Raw genomic sequence first — 7,936 nt, forward strand, 5'->3', positions numbered from 1 at the left:
AAAGAAAGAAAGAAAGAAAGAAGAGGAGGGGGAGGGAGGGAGGGAAGGAAGGAAGGAAAGGAAGGAAGGAAGGAAGAAAGGAAGGAAGGAAGGAAGGAAGGAAGGAAGGAAGGAAGGAAGGAAGGAAGGAAGGGAAGGGAAGGGAAGGGAAGAAGGAAGAGAAAGAAAGAAAGAAAGAAAGAAAGAAAGAAAGAAAGAAAGAAAGAAAGAAAGAAAGAAAGAAAGAAAGGAAAGAAAGAAAGGGAAGGGAGGAAAGAAAGAAAGGAAGGAAGGAAGGAAGGAAGGAAGGAAGGAAGGAAGGAAGGAAGGAAGAAAGAAAGGAAGGAAGGAAGGAAGGAAGGAAGGAAGGAAGGAAGGAAGAAAGGAAGGAAGGAAGGAAGGAAGGAAGGAAGGAAGGAAGGAAGGAAGGAAGATGGAAGGGAGGATGGAAGGGAGTGGGGAATAGAGGGAAGAAGGGAGGGAGGGAAGGAGGGGGAAGGAGGGAAGGAGGGAGTAAGGAAGGAAAAAAGAAGGGAGGGAGGATGGGAGGGAGGGAAGGAGGAAAGGAGAGGAGAGGGAGGGAAGGAGGGACAGAGGGGGAAGGGGGAGGCAAAGAAGGAAAGAAGGAAAGAAAGGAGGAAGGAAGGAAGGAAGGAAGGAGAGAGAGAGAGAAAAAAGAAAGGAAGGAAGGAAGAAAGAATGTTGGGGATTGAGCTTAGTGGAAGAACACTTGCCTGACAAGAACAAGGCTCTGAGTCTTCAACTCTGGGGGAAATAATGAGAGAAAGAAAGGAAGAAAGGAAAGAAAGAAAGAGAGAAAAGAAACTGACTTGAGTTGTTTGCTAGACGTTTTGTAAAAATGAAAGAGGCCCAAACTTTATCTGAAGGAGAATTATGGAGCAGCATGAAGTTAAAAGATCTTGGAGAGATAATATTCTTAATGTATTTGGATATGTTCATAGAGAAACAAAAGTTGAATCCTGGTGCTATCCATTAGAAGAAATGAAAAATATAGTAAAGTTTCCAAATTAACTTAGAAATAAAGAATTAAAAAAATATCATTTTGATCAAAGAAGAAGTTGTAACTAAGATTATACATTATCCAGAAAGAATTGAAGTGCAAATATCTCATAGAAAAAGCTGTTGTACAGATAAACTTGAAATCAAAGAAAAATTTAGAACTGAAATTTTTAAAAGAAAAAGATAATTTAATCAATTAATCATGAAATATTATATAAAAACAAATAAAGCAAGTAAATAGAATTGAAAATTAATAATGATCCTCTCTTTATTTTAAAAGGAAACCAGATGCAGATGGTTTTACAACTGAATTCCATCTAATATTTAAAGGTCAAATCATTCCAGACCACAGGGAAGCTAGCATAATCTCATCAAAGTCTTATACTAAAATCTTACAAAGCTAGAAGAGAAGCAGTAAATCCTTGAGCTTTTTCACTTAGGGGAAAGAATGCAAGATTTCCAGGTTATACCAAAAAACAATCTTAAAAAGAAAAGTTGTATAGTGTTAGCACAGAACTATATTAAGAAATCAATGTAAGCTAGTCACTGGTGGCTCATACCTGTAATCCTAGCTACTTAGAAAGCTGAGATCTGAGAATCACAGTTCAGAATCAGCCCAGGCAGGAAAGATCATACAACTCTTACCTCTACTGAACCAGCAAAAGACCTGGAAGTAGAGCTAGGCTCAAGAAGTACAGTACTTGCCTTGAGCAAAAAAGCTCAGGGATAGTGCCCAGGCCCAGAATTCAAGTCCTAGGATAGGCACACACACACACACACACACACACACACACACACACACACACACACACACACACACACACACACCACACAATTAATATAAATGACTTATTAATTAGAAAATTAAGTGACAAAATATTGCATGAGTAATAGATTCTAATAGTTACTCTTAGTTTAAAATAAGAATAAAAAGATATTTATTTATATTATATAAGACATTTATTTATATTATTTATTATATCAACCATATCATTATATCATTAATAAAAATAATTAAATATAAGTTAAATTAATAATTAAAATATAATATAAACGTGTTTATTATATTATATATATATATTTATGAAGCCCATTTACCATAAAGTAGCAGGGTAACACGTTACCTGCACTGTGGCAGGTGTCCACTGTGAAGCATGTCTGGCAACTGCTCTTTAGAGGTTCACTCACCCAGCCCAGAGGTCAATGACCTCAGCTCAACTTATAGACTGGAATGTTCCCCATGGCCTCTGAGCTGAGATATGTCATGTCAATATCCGGTTCTCCATTTCCCCTGTTGCTTTAGCACTCACTGATAAGCTTCGAGAGATCCTGCTTTTTCATGATTGGACATGTAATTTTGCCATTGGTTCCGCATTTGTTTGTTGTCTTTCTTCTTTATGACAAGCTATTCCTTGGTCACTGGGACTACTGCAGTGTACTTCTACTGGAAAGGTAAGGTAATTTTTTATTCTTTGGGCTGAATAACCAATTTTTACCTTCATTGGTGCTTCATGAGGCTTCTTTTTCTTTCTCTTCTTTCTATTTTTCTCTTGTAGAGTACTGGATCTGACACTCCCATTGAAGGCTCTGATCCCAACTCATCCCACACTTCCAGTTGAGTGCTGGTGCTCTCCTGTTGGACAGAAGAGATACCATGCCGTCCAGAAAATCCCAAATGTCTCCTCTTGACTAGTATGAGTGACTGCAGCTTTCTTACAAGTTATAGCTTTATCCTTACTCTCCTTTGCTCCCTCTGTAGATAAGATATATTGAAATAGCAATAGAACTGTCTCTGCTTTCTGACAATACTCAATCTAAATTAAAATTCTTCTTTTCCCAAACTATCCAATCCAAGCCCAAATCTGGGTTCTTTCTCATATCCTCTTATCCCAGTCACATCCTTGCCCTCCCATCGAATCCTCCTTCCTGTCTCCCGGCCCCTGTCAGCCCTATTTCTGCATGGTGTACCTCTTCCCTTGCTGCAGTGAATAAGGAAAAGAAATTGAATTTTCTCAGTGCAAGTGTTCCTGTTCCTAAAGTGAATTGAAGATGATTTGAAGATTTTATGTCATTATTTTATAATATATATATGGTATATGATGATAGATATAGGTGTATGCATATTTACAATTCCTACGTATGTGCTCTGTTGGTGTGTCTTCCAATCCATCACAGTTCATTTGCTTGATGCTTAAATTCTCCCAATATTGTCTATGGAAGACCTTCAAACTAACTTAAGTGACTCTTCAACGTAGCATCATTATCTTCTAAAAGTACCTTTGGTGTTGGCACAGCAAGATGTCCCAGGTATAATCAATATCTCCCCTGTTACCAACCTGGACAAAAGATTTAAAAAGTCAATAACTTCCTGTACTCCATGAAAGGCTCAACTCCGGGGATTTCACCAGGTCAGGTTTGGCCCCTCTCTCCAATACGCCAACAGAGGAAAGAGATGCACCCCATGGGACAAAGTCAACATGTCAGCCCATCTTCAGGACACACACACCATGAGCTTCAGGTTTGTCAAGCAGTCTTGGTCACAGGCTCAGCGTGGTCAGGTGTCACCTGGCCACCACAAGAAAGGCACTGTGGCTTGTGGGCTAGCTCTAACACATGTCACAGATGATATTGATCAGTCCCTTCTTTTCTGAATTCCCAGCTGTCGGCAAGGTGACTACAGAGAAAATAACTCAGAGCAAAGACAAAAAAAAAGGGGGAGGCAAAGATGCTAACCTTTTCTCCTGCTTTAGTTCCCCTAGGGATATGCTCAGGCCCAGGTAAGGAGCATATGGTTTTCAGCAAGAGCAGTCTCTAAGTACCTGTTATTTTCAGAAGTTGCAAGTCAAATTCTTGCATAGTTTGTTAGTGGGAGATCAATCTCCATAATGTTTGGGGAAATTAATGTTAGAATGTTTATCAATATAGAAAGTAATCATACCTATTATCTCACCAATTTCATTCTTTAGAATCTAACATAGCAGGATCAAAATCAGAAAAGTGTAAGACATACCTATGAAAACTTTGTTTCAATATTGATTATATTGGCAGAAAAATGGAAGCAGAGTATCCACCAAAGGGAAGAGTAAATAAGTTAAATTATATACAGAGGATAGAATGTTACGCACCTCTTTTTTGTGTGTGAAAATTACATGGGCAAGATAATGAGTACATTTCTTATCAAGCATTGTAGCCTCCTCCTTTGTTTCCCCTTCCCACCCCTTCCCATCCTCACCCGTCCCTCCAGCCCAATCCTACTCCCCCCTACAACCAAAGTTGTAAAGTTCATTTTCAACGTAACGACTTGCACATCTCATTGTTGCAATGGGTCCACCTGTATCCCTAGTTAAATGACTTGTTTTTTCCCTTCCCCTCCAAAAATTATACCGACATCAAATACAGTAAAAGCAGTTTAGAAAGCAACAAAGAAATCGTTTTATAAATATGTTAGAAACAATCACAAGAAAGAAAAAACATTTGAATACATATCTTAAGGGTTCATTTCTCTAACATCAACTTATCTGACCTTTTCTGCTTGACTCAGACATATACTAGTTATTGCAAATAAGGGAAACCATGGGACCTATGTTTCTTTGGGCCTGGCTTACTTCACTTAATATAATTTTTTCCAAGTCTTTCCATTTCCTAACAAATGGGGCAATGTCATTCTTTCTGATGGAGGCATAGAATTCCATTGTGTCTATATACCACATTTTCTTGATCCATTCATCTACTGAGGGGCATCTGGGTTGGTTCCATACCTTAGCTATGGTAAATAATGCTGCAATAAACATAGTTGTGCTGGTAGCTTTAGTGTGGTCTTGTTTGTAAACATTTGGGTAAATGCCCAAAAGTGGGATTGCTGGGTCATAGGGGAGCTCTATGTGGAGTCTTTTGAGGAACCTCCATACTGCTTTCCAAAGTGGTTGAACAAGTTAACACTCCCACCAACAATGCAGTAAGGCTCCCTTCTGTCCACATCCCATCCAGCATCTGTTGTTATCAGAGTTCTTGATTATAGCCATTCTAACTGGAGTGAGGTGGTATCTCAATGTTGTTTTGATTTGCATTTCTTTTATGGCTAGGGAGGTTGAACATTTCTTCATGTGTCTATTGGCCATCCTTCTTTCCTCTTCAGAGAAGTTTCTCTTTAAGTCTTTAGCCCACTTATTTATTGGGCAGTTGTTTCTTTGAAGATTTGTTGTTGGGGGATTTAATTTTTTGAGTTCCAGGTATATTTTAGATATGAGACCCTTGTCTGTTGTATGGCTAGTGAAGATCTTCTCCCAATCCGTGGGCTTTCTATTGATCTTGCTAGCTATGTCCTTTGCCATGCAGAAGCTCTGCAATTTCATGCAATCCCATTTGTCCAATCTTTCTTTGATTTGTTGTGTTTCTGGGTTTCTATTAAGAAAATTTCAGCCTGGGCCAAGGAGACCTAGGGTTTCTCCTATTCCATCCTGTAATGTTTTCAGAGTGTCTGCTTTGACTCGGAGGTCTTTGATCCATTTGGAGTTGATTCTGGTGCAGGGTGATATATAAGGATCTAGTTTAGTTTTCTACAAGTAGTTAACCAATTTTGCCAGCACCATTTACTGAAGAGGCTGTCTTTCTTCCATTCTATTTTTTTAGCTCCTTTATGGAAGATTATATGGCTATATAGGTAGGTTAATTTCTGGGTTTTCAATTCTATTCCATTGGTCCTAAGGTCTGTTCTCGTGCCAGTACCAAGATGTTTTGGTTACTATGGCTTTGTAGTAGAGTTTGATATTTGGTATTACTATTCCTCCAGCTCTGTTCTTTCTGTTGAGGATCGTTTTTGCTATTCAGGGTCTTTTATTGTTCCATATGAATTTTTGGATTGCCTCTTCTATTTCCTTGAAGAATGAGGTTGGAATATTGATAGGTATCACATTGAATTTGTAGATAGCCTTGGGAAGTATTTATGTACCTCTTTTATAAACATGAGTTATAACTGGTTGTGATACAGTGTGAGATATATAGCTTGCTGTAATATGAAAGCTAACTCTTCTATGCTTCTATTTTAACTTGTCATGAAGGAGGAATTTTTAACACCTGTGAACTCAAAGGTATGGGAATGGTGCCAGATCTTCTTTGGCCTATTTAAATGAGTAGAATAGTGTGTGTGTGTGTGTGTGTGTGTGTGTGTGTGTGTGTGTGTGTGTGTGTGTGTGTGTGTGTGTGTGTGTGTGTGCGTGCGTGTATCAAGATTCCTTTTTATTTAAAAAAATAAAACATAAGGAAAAGCAAATAAGCATTAATCCAAGTAACAACTGAACTTTGATTTAAACAGTTTTTTTTTCTATATAGGCAATCGTATAATAGAAGATAAACATTGTAGGGGAAAGTGTTGGAGTTACAGGTATGTACTACCACACCCAACCATGCGACAGCTTATTTACTCAGACTTCTCTGGGGAGCCTGAGATCTAAACCTTCACTGAACAGCAGGCAGTCAGCCACACTGAGCCCATATTTTAAATTAAGACCCACAATGGTGAGTTAGAGACGTCTTACTTCTACCCACTCTCACAATGAGAAAAACACTCAACTCCTCAGTTGACGGGGACAGAACATTCACCTTGTAGTCTCATAGACTTCCCTGTAACTAAGTTTGCACTTGGCTCCTTACTACAAAAAGTACAGCCATATAGAAATTTTATGGAACTGGGGACAAAACAACTCTGGGAAAAAGTACCTGAAGTCATTATATTTTGGTGATTTAAAAATAAATGAACAGAGCTTTTCAAAGATATGGGCACTAAAGCCAAATGGAAAAGAAAGCTGAAATGAGAAAAAGGTTCATCCTTTACCCACAGCAGAAGGACTTTCTGCCCAAAGTAATTTCCGTTTTCCGGGTGAGTGGGTTTGCATTATGGCCACACTAATGCAATAGTTCTATGTATGAGTAATTTTTTTTTTTTAGTTCCACTCAGCAATTCTAACTCCACTGATCAAGCCTTCCTGTGGATGAAATAGTATGTTTACTCTTATCAAAAATGCATTTCCATATGAGACTAATTTGTGACAAACAAAAAAAGAAACCATTACTACTAAAGATGACATAAACAAAACCCTGGTTATACTCAGGGACCCAAAAGCTTTCAGGAATCACTTATTATGTGGGTTTAAGTAGAATTTGCTGTTGGCACAATAGACCTAAGCCATTTTTTTATTTGTTGTTTTATAAGTGTGAGGCAGAAAGTACACTTTGCCTGAAGCCTGATGTTATATGAACAGGAAAGCTAATATTTCTCCTCTTTCTCTGAATTCATTTCTCTTTCTGGGATTGCAGCAGGGCTAAGAGGCAGCCACTGTCTGCTGTCCAATCACATGATGTGGTTTAGGACCTGGTGTGTGGGGCACGCATTTGTCACTAGCTCTAGCTTAATTATTCTGAATAATTTAGTTTAGTGGGGGTGGAATGGAAGGATCCGGTCCCCCACACACACACACACAAAACTTAAAAGTTTTAAGTTTCATCTAAGGTTGCAAGCATTGAAACTTCTATTGATGAATATGCGGTCTTGCCTGACTTAACTTACATTTTAATTTGGAGACTATCCTAGCCAAGTGAGTATTATTGTTTAACCAAAACAATGCACACACAAAAATAAAATAATTAAAATAGCTTGGCACCAGTGTCTCATGCCTGTAAATCCTAGCTACTTAGGAGACTGAGGTTTGAGGATCCTGGTTTGAAGCCAGCCCAGGCAAGAAAGTCCTTAAGATTCAAATCTCCAAGTAAGCACTCAAAAAGCCAGAAGTAGAGCTATAGCTCAAGTGGTAGAGGGCTAACCTTGAGCAAACAAAGTAAAATAAAGCTCAAGGACAGTGCCCAGGCTCTGAGTTCAAGTGTCAGGACTAGCAGACACACCAAAAATTTAAGACAACCAAAAACCAGTGTATACACACACACA

The sequence above is a fragment of the Dipodomys merriami genome, unplaced genomic scaffold, assembly GCF_024711535.1.
Source record: "Dipodomys merriami isolate MVZ:Mamm:240054 unplaced genomic scaffold, mDipMer1.0.p SCAF_5, whole genome shotgun sequence".
Classification (NCBI taxonomy): domain Eukaryota; kingdom Metazoa; phylum Chordata; class Mammalia; order Rodentia; family Heteromyidae; genus Dipodomys; species Dipodomys merriami.